The sequence below is a fragment of the Dreissena polymorpha genome, chromosome 8 (assembly GCF_020536995.1).
Source record: "Dreissena polymorpha isolate Duluth1 chromosome 8, UMN_Dpol_1.0, whole genome shotgun sequence".
Taxonomy (NCBI): Eukaryota; Metazoa; Mollusca; class Bivalvia; order Myida; family Dreissenidae; genus Dreissena; species Dreissena polymorpha.
Genome location: NC_068362.1, coordinates 66297570 through 66310877, shown reverse-complemented (window position 1 = coordinate 66310877; position 13308 = coordinate 66297570).

Sequence of the window (13308 nt, the reverse complement as noted above, 5' to 3'; positions counted from 1 at the left end):
ATGATCCAAATATAGCTAGGCGAACTAAATGTTGAACGTGACAATGTGTGGGTAACGCGCCGGTTTCGATGCTAAATACTGAAATAAATGTACTCACCATTAAAACTTGTTTGAGTTCAATAGATTTAATGTTTATCGTTACAAATATAAGCATTTTACTGTGAAGTTATTGTCCAGAAATACTAGTTTATCCCAAATATTTTATCATATTTATGTTTCTATATATTTCTAGCGGAATGCGAATGAGTTCGCCGTTTAAAGAAGTTAGTGTTGTAGATTTTTTTAACCCTACGCGAGGGTACATGGCTGGTTAAACACCTTATATTTTGGAGAGCGTAAACTAGTTTCATTCTTTATTAATGGTTCGTCCCGAATTTTGAATTTTTTATCCAAAAGACACGCTATAAGTTGAGCTACATGTATATGTTTGATGGACCTGTTAACATTTCCGTTTTAAAACAAGTGTATTCTTAGATATTTAAATGAAGAAACTACTTAAGTGTGTTCTCCGTAAAAACGTCCAGCCAGACCGTTGAAAACAATTATGGTTTTAATTGTGCGTACTTTTACAATAAGAGAATTCGGAAACAGTACCATGTCGTCGTCATAGAAGAGTAACAGACTTACAGTTGCTTGATTTCTTCAGGAGATACCGTTTTAGTCTACATATGGAATACAATCATAAATATAGAACATGGTAACTCGGATATATAACATGTCAAGTCGTGAGGAACTCGGATATAGAACATGACAAGACGTTAGGAACTCGGATATAGAACATGGCAAGTCGTGGGGAACTCGTATATAAAACATGGCAAGACGTTAGGAACTCGGATATAGAACATGGCAAGTCGTGAGGAACTCGGATATAGAACATGGCAAGTCGTGAGGAACTCGTATATAGAACATGGCAAGTCGTGAGGAACTCGGATATAGAACATGGCAAGTCGTGGGGAACTCGTATATAGAATATGGCAAGACGTTAGGAACTCGGATATAGAACATGGCAAGTCGTGAGGAACTCGGATATAGAACATGGCATGTCGTGAGATACTCGGATATAGAACATAGCATGTCATGGGGAACTCAGATCGCGATGAAGTAGTCAAACGACGCTTCTACTGATGAATGACGACGTACACGAGACGTAACGCTTGTTTATATTTCCTTTATCGCGTTTACAAACGGGCGATTTTTTTGTGAAACAGTTTTTGCCACGGCATGGGGTGATTGTTACATTTCAAATTATTTAATTGGCCTTTCTGATGTACACCTTTTTTAAAGTCGTTGCTCATGTTGTTATACAGAGCGCAATAAAAAAAACATGACTCAGTTTCCAAAATATGTAAAGCCATTAATTAAGAAAATAAAACTATGTTATTGAACTTTAACCTCAGATTTTTTCAATATTTAAAAAAGCTAAGTTAAATTTTATGAAACTCTTTTTGAAAAGGCACAATTATTTTCCAATAATTACCTTCATCACATTCGTGTTTGATTACATAAACAATATATTTTTTATTGTTACCGCCTCGCTGCCCGGTTGACGTATTAGATAGTTAACGCGCTTTTCACTCATGCGAACCGGTTCAATTCCCGCTACCGGATCCATGTTAGTTTGTTTGATGGTCACCATACCGGACAGGTTGGGGTTTCCCCGGGAAATACGCTTCCCCTCTCACACACGCAATTCAAGGTCACACTAGAATTGTAAAAAAAAGCTTACAGTAACAACTATATACATGTAGCTGAACATAACAGCTATAATTCAAATAAGTCCCTAATTTCGTGAGTCTAGTTGACAAATGAGTTACGAATGCTGGAGGACCACACACTCCTAACTTCCTTTGTTAGAGCCACTAGAAGTATTTATGTTCACGAACCAATCACATAATTTCAATACGTGTCGTTGAATATCACACAAATGCAACACGTGATAATGTTCTTAGGATTTATAGTTTTACTTAAACCACGTTCTAATGATGTGAGCCTTTTGGTTTTATTAGAATGATATATACCGGTAATACAATTTCATTACCACAAAAGATCTCTTAGTGGACCGTTAACAGGTAGATACATGTATAACGTTTGATTATTTTGAAATAGTTTATAAACCGGTATTTTTCATCTTGTGGCAGGTATCTGACGAATAAATTAAAATACACCCATACTATATTCAATAATTTGATAATTTCAAGACAAACCGAACAATTATAGAAAAAACAATTAAGTGTTGTCTTTGTAAGTGCCGAATGAAGCCGAAGTAATATTTTGACATTCAATTCTTGTGAAAACAAACAATTTTGATGTATTATTTCAGAAAGGAAACCCCATGCACTTTATAGGTATATGAATTTTCGTATCTTTTCAAAGTCACTTTTTTTTAAAAGTCTAATGCACTCAAAGAACATTCAGTTAAAGATCCGTAAACACTGCCCAATACGAGTACCTGGTAAGCTATATAAAGACTTCCAACAACAAAAAGTGCCATATGAAGGTTAATTACAATAGGAAGACCATAAAACAAGTAACATTGGTATAAAAATGTTAAAATACAAAGGTTTTGCAACTGTGTAGCATATTAAAATCGTTTCACGATGCCATCTTGTTTCATTTTACGAATGATCTAGAATCAGGATCGGAGTCATTCAGTTTGGATTAATTTGCATAATTATTAAGCTATCTCAGAAATCTGCAGCTGTCGTCGTTAAATTCCAACACACAACTGTGTTTACAAACCGCTTGTGGAGCAATGATTATTCGTTCGAACTACGTCTTGCTTCTGACGCTGCCAGATGCAAAACTCGCGTTCGCTCGTTAACGTTCAGATATCGTCGCGGAAAATTCAAAATTTCAAATGGAATATTTTGTCCCACAAAACAATAATAACGATCAGTTTGTATCTCGTTAAATTAATGTAACCAGACCAAATCTAGCTTTGAGATTTTGGCTATTGCTATAAGAAACACTGATTTTTGTATGGATTAACTTTATTTTACGGAGTAATCGTTGATTTTAAGTATTTACGGATCTCTTAATCTCTTGAATCCATAATAACTATGTAATTGTGCTCTTCAAAAGCAATGGAGCAGTGGAAAACTTAAAAAACAACAATGATAAAGTTATAGTTATTAAAATCTGAACGTAACCATATTGTTAATTAGATTTATTAAACAGAGCAAACGAAAATTAAGAAAGAGCAATTATCAAGTTATCAATGTATAAGGTTGTTTAAAAATGCATTTTATACTTTTTTTGTATTGTACGTATAGAGAACGATGTGTTATTAATAACAAATAATATCTGGCATTGCAAAGATGAAAATGCGAGTGTTCATGCAACGTTAAGTTGGGAATCACTGAACGTTTAGCCATTAGTTTCAGTTAATACATACGCAAAGTATGTATTACGTTCAAATATAATGTGTCGTTTAATAATGTTGTCAAAGGTGAAAATCCGGTATTATTTTTATTTCCAATAATAGAGTCCGGTAATTCCGATAAAAACGTTCTGGGTTGATTGACCGGTTCTGGGCTTACATGTACATAATAGGCCAAGGACAGTAACTCTGAAATACTGATAAGAGTTGTGGTTCTTTTACTCAGCACTTTCTTTGAGGGTCCTCTATAAATTTAGCAAGATTCATTTAAATACCTCATATACTTCGGGAGGTATGCACTACACAAAAATGAATCAAAATTGAAGAAAAAAGAAGAAGTTTCATGTATGTATCCATTGAAATAGATTATATACCAATGTGAAGAAGATTCAATGTTACATTTTTTTTAATTAAAATTATCAAGCATATTGTGAGTATTTATTGACCATGCGGGGCTGAGCATAACGGCCGAGAGCATTACTATATGAAATTCCCAACGGTAACCAAACAGTTACCAAACGATTACGGGATTAAAAATGTATAATAACCTCCCTGGTATGCTCGTATTTTGTGATATTTTGCATAAGTCAGACGTTGATTCCGCCACGCCATATGTCAATAAATACGCACACTATCTATAAGATAGCGGTCGATATTCGCATAATTTGGTATAAATTATAATAATGTTCAATGTCAAATATCTCTAAAAGCGACAGGTGTAAGTGGCTAACACTCAAGGGTCGGTAAAAACTGTACGTCGAAGTACAATTGTGTACGTCGAAGTACAAAAAATGCACTTCAACGTACATATTGTACGTCGAAGTACATTTCTCTTTTTACCCAGTAGGTCTTGTTGACGTTCGACCCAAATGGTACGCCGTACCATGTCGTACATAACTGACATGGTAGAAATCAATCTCTTGCACGACGGTAACATTACATTCACCTCTGTGTTGGGCTCAGAACGGACTATTGTTATGAAAGCGTCTCATTCATGTCATGATCACAATCGTAACACTTCGTCCATCTCCGGATTCTCCGTAAAGAGTATATGCAATAAAAAGCCGGTTGGATCCAGAGTGGTCATGATCATACCAAGCGTTCATCTTTGAGGTTACAGTATACTAAACAATCTCTTGCACGACGGTTACATTGCATTCACTGCATTAAAGAAAACCATCTCTTACCATGATCTTATATCAGTCTTAATTCATTATTATAAAATTGATATGGTTTCTTGATGTTAAGAAACCAACATACACACACACGTTGAAGCAATTCCTAACGTCACTCAATAAACATTATGCTCAATTGTTGACATTTGTAAAGTGCGTGAAATGATTCCATCTGCGTAAATGGGCAATAAAATAGTTCCGAAGAGTTGCATTAAAACTCGCAAGTTTTTGCACGATTTATCGTACATTTAAAAGTCATATTTCTTAATTTAATGCATGCGATCTTAAATATCCAATCAAATATACATTGAATGCGTTTGTTCGGTTTTAGCTATTCTATAGACAAAATGGCGTGCTGAGCCTTTCGCAGAGTTGTATGTGAGAGCAAGGAACGACAACTTTGCGTGAAGATTGGGTAGAAATGGGTGCCAAGGAAAGCTAAGCGCGGGATTTTAATGAATACATTCGCGATGTATGCATTTACTTTAGAAGATTATTCGTTATCGAATACTGTTGTTAAAAGTGAAAATCGAGAATAAGTTAATTTCATTTCCAAGTAAACCATCTACTCTGGGTCTTTTAACGTGTGTCACTTTTGAAACCGGTGTAGCGTGAGAATTGCAAGACCGTGAATTTCTTAAGATTAACCGGAAGTCTTGCATTTCTCACGTTACCCCCGTGAGAATTACAAACCCGCTGACCGTGAAAACATTAAGACCGATGTCCGATACACGTAGCACTTATTTAATTTGAATTTGTAGTCGTTTTGTTAATATTTAAAGTACAAAATGACTTTTTGACGATGCTGCGAAGCATCGTCTAAGTTATCATATCATGAAAAAATTCTTCACAATGGCGACCTATGTAAAAGACCGAGCCAGTCCGATTGAGATAGCTCGATTTTTCTAATCGGCATACCTCGCTGATTATCTTGATAAAGGTAAATATTATTAGAACAGCATATTCTGGGGAAACAGATTCAATAAGTGAATCAAAACGTTAATTTTAAATTAGTTATTTTACATCCATTTAATTTTTATGGACCAATGAAACAATTATATATTTTCTCTATTTTGTTTGATATTTGTTCTTGATTTTGTAAATAAATTGCGAATGAAAACATGTAAAATTATCTTTTTACGCGATCACAAATCTAATGCGAACAATTTCGGACCTGCAAATTGTAAACGCTGCACTGCTATGATATATATAGATAAAACAACATTTCCTTGCGTATTGTTCGTCCCGCTAGCGCAGTGGTAAGCACGTTCGCTTTTTCACCTGTACGACACCGGTTCGATTCCCGCTCCCGGCGCAATCTTATTTTTTGTTTGTTTTGTGGTCACCATTCCGGACAGGTGTTTTTTCCGGATAATCCTACCCCCCCCCCCCCCCCCCCCCCCCCCCCCCGCAGCACAAGACCATATAAAAAAATTGAAAAGTATTTTAGTAAAAACAAATAAATAGCTGGAAATTGCAGTTATCATTCAAAATTCTTCCCAACTGTCGTCAATCTAAGCTTATTAGGTAGGAGTGCTGGATACACTCCGGGTCAAAACATTATGCAGCCTCAGGTGCGGAGGTAACTCATAACCTTGGAAAAACACAAATACACACACTGGGTGCAGCCTAGGCTCGTATAGACTTAAACAAGCCAGCAAACTCAAGTGCGGGCACAATCATTTTAAATTTACATATTTAATACGATATTCTAACAGAAATTACACAACCACCTAAGTGTACATACCATGTTTGATAATTCGTTCGATTGTTAGATTTCATCATATACATGTATAAGGTCATGTCGCTTTGGTTAGTTAACTTATCCATATGTTCCTGGGGGAACTCGAATAGTCAAGTGCTCTTACGATTGAGCTCACCTGGTCCGGCTATGTGCTCATACCTACTTTCGAGAATCATCATAAAAGTATTGCCATGCTTAATGAACAAACATGCCTATGCGTATTGAACTTAAATTAACAAACACTATTCAACAGGAAAAAAAGCATATATCCATGTCCATGGGCATGTGAAATCACGTCCGAACATATAACATTATTAAATTAAGAACGTAAACAATGATATAAAGGTAGGGTATGATGTACATGAGTTTTTATTATTAACGATCATGTCGTGTTTTGTATATATATGCTGAAATGTAATTTTAATAACCCACAAACATTTTATTATAATAGAAATTTTTTACGAAAAGCGGTACAGAAAAATACACGCCGAATATCTGTTTAAAGATATTTCTTGTTAGATTTGATCAAGTATGTGACCCGCCTCCCAGTTTCGCTCAATGGGTAAAGTTACCCACGGGTACTACTTCCCCGTACCACTAAAAAATTTTCGTTCCAAAAACGTTTCGTACCCAAAAAAAATTCGTACCAAAGTTTGTTTCGTACCCAAAATTTTCGTACCCAAATTTTTTATCGTACCCAAAATGTTCGTATCAACATACACAATTGTGGTGATATAGATAAACTTAAATTGATGTTTTATATCAATCCTCTTCAATAGCATCGTCACACCAGTACTGTCAGTACTTTTATTTATATCAAGAATGCAAAAAACTACATGGGGATATCGCAGTGACGTCACAGCAGAGGCGATTCCTTAGCGACGGTGAAAACAATGCCCTAGTTACGCACGATTGACTACGCTGATTGAGCTACCTCTGCTGACATTTCACCAATTGCCTTCCTATTGGGAAGTTGATAGGTAATTAAATGTGTTGTTATTGGTGTTTAAAATGTCTTTTGACTATGATGAAGGGTTAGATTGCACGTCGAAAGCCCGGTATGACCAGAAAATAAAGCTAATAGGGCTTAATGAATGTCCTTACAAATTGCAAGCTGGATGTTGGAAAAATGACCCGACTAATGACCGACGATCGAGTACGGCTACATTCATAACTTTCTCATTGAAAATTAGAGAATGTTATACAAATAATTGAGCCCTGATCTATTGCAGTAGAGGAAGGAAAATCTCAAGCACCGAATAAATTCGGGTTTCAGTAAGGGATTTCTTCGCATGTGCGTGCTATTAACATCAACCGCGAGGGGGTCGCATTACATTCCGACGAAATTTGAAAACACCGCACTTGTTCAACTATAATGTAAGCATTTAACGAATTGTTGCTGTCAACTTCAAGAAAACAAGCATCTGTTAGTTTGTAACGATGTAAATTGCGTTTCAGCGTTACATTACACGAAAATATCAGAAAGTCCGGTAAATACTATTGTCCGACAAATACTCGCTTATCAGTATTTAGTACCAGGGAGCCATATATATATATATATATATATATATATATATATATATATATATATATATATATATATATATATATATATATATATATATATATCGTGGTATAGGATCCTGTTAGAACCAATAAATGTTTATTCATTAATATATAATTTCCTCTTTATAAATATACGAATTAATTATTAGCATAAAAGTTAAGGTGTTCAGAAGACTAAATACTGACAATCCAAAGTGTTAGACGTGAATTGAATCAATTATAAAACAAAGCCCCCAAAAGCGGAATACATTGTAATCGTTTGATAATGTGGTTATTTTCTTTTACATTGAACTAATTTTCGTTTTGTTTCCACTGAATGACAATATTTATAACTCTAGCATACAAATAGAAAAAACAACTGTATATAATGCAAACTGAACGGTCTTTGCGGGTATATTGAAATCTCTTTAATAACTAGTCATAATGAATGATAAAAATCTAGCATTTTATGATACCAAAAATCTATATTTTTTAATTTATTTTACGCAAGTATTGTTAACCCCTATTGTGATCAAACGTGATTGCTCCTTTTCATGATGGTGTTACGTACAATTAATTTAGTAACGTACCATCTAAACACGTAATTGCGGAGTTTACATTTGCCGGCACGCGTTAAATACGTTAATTGTGTAGCAGTAAATTGTACAACATTTTAAATTTAAAGTTATTAAACACTTTATTAGTATTATTAAACTGGCTAATATCTATACACTATATAGTTCCTGTTATTCCATATCGGACAAATGTCTTCATTTTTTAAACATATATTTTAAAATATTTTATAAAGCAACTGTATTTTCAATTATTTCGGCATTAAAAAATTGGCTTAAATGACTGCTCAGTATGACAAGAGATGACATAGAATTATCATAAATTGTGTTTAATGACCACATGTGGTTAATGCAGAGCCCCAAGTATATGTCCCCAGCAGGCTTTATGACACCGTGTTTTCTTTGTCTGGACAGTATCCGATCATAACGAGATAATCGGTTTGTGATGAAGAACGGGGCATTCAAATACCTAACATGCGGAAACAAAAAGTGTCGAAATTGGTGTGAATTAAATAAAAACAATAACATTTATCACGAAAATTTATTTAATACATAACAAGGTACGCTTCTTCAGACATATAGTGGTTCAAATCAGCTACTATATGTTGCGTATATTAAAAATTTATTGGTTGTTTGTTTTCATCCTTATGTGTGTTCGTTCATTAAATTAAATTTATTATGACAGAAATCTATTTCTGAGTATTTTTATTCTATAAAATGGTCGCGAAGGTGTTCAGAAGACTAAATACTGAAAATTTCACAAAACAAAAATATAAATTAGCCGTATTCTGTCTTAAAGTAAGACTTTAGTAAATTATATTTCAAAAATAATAAAGCATGTTATAATTTGATTGTAATTATAAATGCACAGGTGTGGATGTAATATTGTTTTTTTTCGTCAGCCATCCAAAGTGTTAGACGTGAATTGAATCAATTATAAAACAAAGCCCCAAAAAGCGGAATACATTGTAATCGTTTGATGATGTGGTTATTTTCTTTTACATTGAACTAATTTTCGTTTCGTTTCCACTGAATGACAATATTTATAACTCTAGCATACAAATAGAAAAAACAACTGTATATAATGCAAACTGAACGGTCTTTGCGGGTATATTGAAATCTCTTTAATAACTAGTCATAATGAATGATAAAAATCTAGCATTTTATGATACCAAAAATCTATATTTTTTAATTTATTTTACGCAAGTATTGTTAACCCCTATTGTGATCAAACGTGATTGCTCCTTTTCATGATGGTGTTACGTACAATTAATTTAGTAACGTACCATCTAAACACGTAATTGCGGAGTTTACATTTGCCGGCACGCGTTAAATACGTTAATTGTGTAGCAGTAAATTGTACAACATTTTAAATTTAAAGTTATTAAACACTTCATTAGTATTATTAAACTGGCTAATATCTATACACTATATAGTTCCTGTTATTCCATATCGGACAAATGTCTTCATTTTTTAAACATATATTTTAAAATATTTTATAAAGCAACTGTATTTTCAATTATTTCGGCATTAAAAATTTGGCTTAAATGACTGCTCAGTATGACAAGAGATGACATAGAATTATCATAAATTGTGTTTAATGACCACATGTGGTTAATGCAGAGCCCCAAGTATATGTCCCAAGCTGGCTTTATGACACCGTGTTTTCTTTGTTTGGACAGTATCCGATCATAACGAGATAATCGGTTTGTGATGAAGAACGGGGCATTCAAATACCTAACATGCGGAAACAAAAAGTGTCGAAATTGGTGTGAATTAAATAAAAACAATAACATTTATCACGAGAATTTATTTAATACATAACAAGGTACGCTTCTTCAGACATATAGTGGTTCAAATCAGCTACTACATGTTGCGTATATTAAAAATTCATTGGTTGTTTGTTTTCATCCTTATGTGTGTTCGTTCATTAAATTAAATTTATTATGAAAGAAATCTATTTCTGAGTATTTTTATTCTATAAAATGGTCGCGAAGATGTGCCTTAACTTAAGAAAATAGCGAGCAGTGTTAAATATTTCAATGCAAATAAAACGGCGACAGCGCTTTTGTTTTCACCGTCGTCAAGGGGCATATAACTCTAACTGACGCAAGTGCCCGGATGCTGCGATATTATGAATTTCCGGACATTAAGGAGGCAGTCTACAGTTTTGTAGCCCTATTTTCTGAACATAAGGTGTATGACCTAAACAAAATCGTTTTTTGACTCCAGGAGCTTAAATGTAAGTACAAACAGGGACCTATACAAACAAAGGGATTAGCAACCTCGCGATATCCCGTTACAGCACGCAAAATAAACCGGTGCGCGAGATCAGGGACCTATACTTTAATCTCGATCGATTGGTCCCGGTGCAGCGATAATAAACCGGTGCGCGAGATTTGATAATCTCGATCGATTGGTCCTGTGTAGCGATAATGCGGCTACACGATATAGATTGCGAGGGATTTCGCTTATTAAACGCGTTACGTTTTTTCGGATTCAAATTATATTATGTTAAATAAACAAGTACGTATTCGTTTAATTGTTGTGTTGTTGATCTCAAAATCAATCATTAATTAGTCTTATTATTACGCAGTATGCCGGTTGTTTCGCCAGGGTTAAATTGCCGTTGTTTATCGCACGTACATGCATGTACAAAAGACCGGTCTTTTAATAGAATTAAAATGTTACCATGTTTTGTTTAAAATAGCAACATTATCAAGACATGTTAAGTGCAAACAACTCAAAATGTATAATTGTTCTTTTAACCTCCGACGCAGCAAATTTTCGAATGTCATTTTAATATTCATTTGGACCGGTCTTTTAATAGAATTAAAATGTTACCATGTTTTGTTTAAAATAGCAACATTATCAAGACATGTTAAGTGCAAACAACTCAAAATGTATAATTGTTCTTTTAACCTCCGACGCAGCAAATTTTCGAATGTCATGTTTGTTTGTATAGGTCCCTGGTACAAATGGTCAATATTCTAGTAATTTAACATGTTTTCAGTAATTCGAAACTAAGTTACCTGAATTTTAGTCAACAACAACAACATGCTCAGTGAGATGTAAACAAATGTACTTCCTGCTTAAAGCAGCCGGCATTTGACAGATTTCAACGGTGGGTTTAAATAAGTAAGCAGTGCAAAAAAGTTCAATGGTAATGACCCATTTTGTTTGGCTCAGTTTGAAAGCTTTTGCTGTGATAGTGCAAAGCATGTTGTCCACTGTGTGCGTATTCTTACCCGGAAAGATAAATGTGATTGCCGGGTTTATCTGAAAATGGGGTTTTTAGGGGCAAGTTCCGAGACCTCCGAAAAGGTCTATTTTACATCAGATACCAGTTTAAAGTGCTTTTTCTGCATTGTTTTGTGCTTTAATTGCAAGCTGTTGATGAGCTGCACTGAATATTGTCTGAATCTATTTTCAGGTTGGGACTGAAGGCCTTGTTTTGAGGTGTTTTGCAGACCAGTGGTTGTCGGCCTGGGGATTTTCAAGAAAAACCGTAGACTGCCCCCTAAATGGTGAAAATTATTACTGGTAAAAATGAAAACGGTCCCGTGGTAAAACGGCCTCACATGTTAAAACGGTCGCTGTTTAAAATCAATGTGCATACAACCGGACCCAAATTTTTATAAATATGTTTATACTGAAATGTTACCACAAGTATATTTAAAACGTTGAGATTTCTCACACTCTGTGAACGCTTATATGTGGAAAATATGGTAAATTCTTAAGGTATTAAGTATCTGTAAGTGTTTAGATTGAATTATAATGATTTGTTATCATGGTAAATTAATTTTTTTTTAATCCTGCCAAAATAACTTAAGATATGGGAACCAAAAAGTGAATATTGTTTTTATTTTGTAATACATTAACAGTTATTTCATCATTCGTCAAGTTATTAACCAAAATAATTGTGCTGGTGTCGGAAATATTTTATATTTCTAATGGCTATTTCTAGCTTTTTCCCATTTTTTTATATTCCCAAAATATTGTTTCAAATTATAATTGTGGTGATGTCCTGTACGTATTGTCTATATCTAGTAATACATTTATTATAATATATAATTACATTTGATTCATGTAAGACTCACTTTAATATTGACTGAAATAATGATGTTGGTAACTTGGTAGCGGTGTATTATATTTTTCATGGCTTGCAAAAATATTTGCCTTTTAGATTTACAAAACCAACTTATAGACTGGCATAACAAGCTGATTATAATTGTCCCCGAGAAGTGCAAAACCAAGTCATTGTCTGAAATAATGATATTGATGGTGGTTGTGTCTTATATTTGGCTTAAAAAGCTAATACTTATTGCACGTGAGAAGTACAAGAACAATCATTTGTCTAAAAAAATAAAATTGGTGGTGGTTGTGTCTTAAATTTGCCATAACCATCTTATACTTATTGCCAGTGAGAAGTGCAATATCAAGTAAAGTTGACCCAGCATGTGTAAAAATATTACAAGACGTATACATTTCCAGAAAGGAAATTCATTTCTGCGTTGAATAAGACCGAGATCGTGAAAATCGCTGCACTATTGATGAAGATATGGCTGTTCAAAGCGATTCACCTCGTTTTGGGGTGATTTTGAGTTGCATACCTTGTTATACTAGGTATAACTTATATATACTTCGCGCTGCGTTCTTGGAGTATAATTACGTCAAAGGTTGAACGAATGTTTACTTTTCGGAAAACATTGTATCACCATATCATTCCGCGTGGGGTAGATGGAATTTTCTTCATAACGGTGTCGACTTGCAAAATTAGGGACAGAGCCATAACTGACCGTTTAAAATTATTCTGCATAGGGCCTACAGTATATAGCTACTTAATGTAACTGTTATTAACTTAAGTTTAAATATATTTAGCTCCATGTGGTT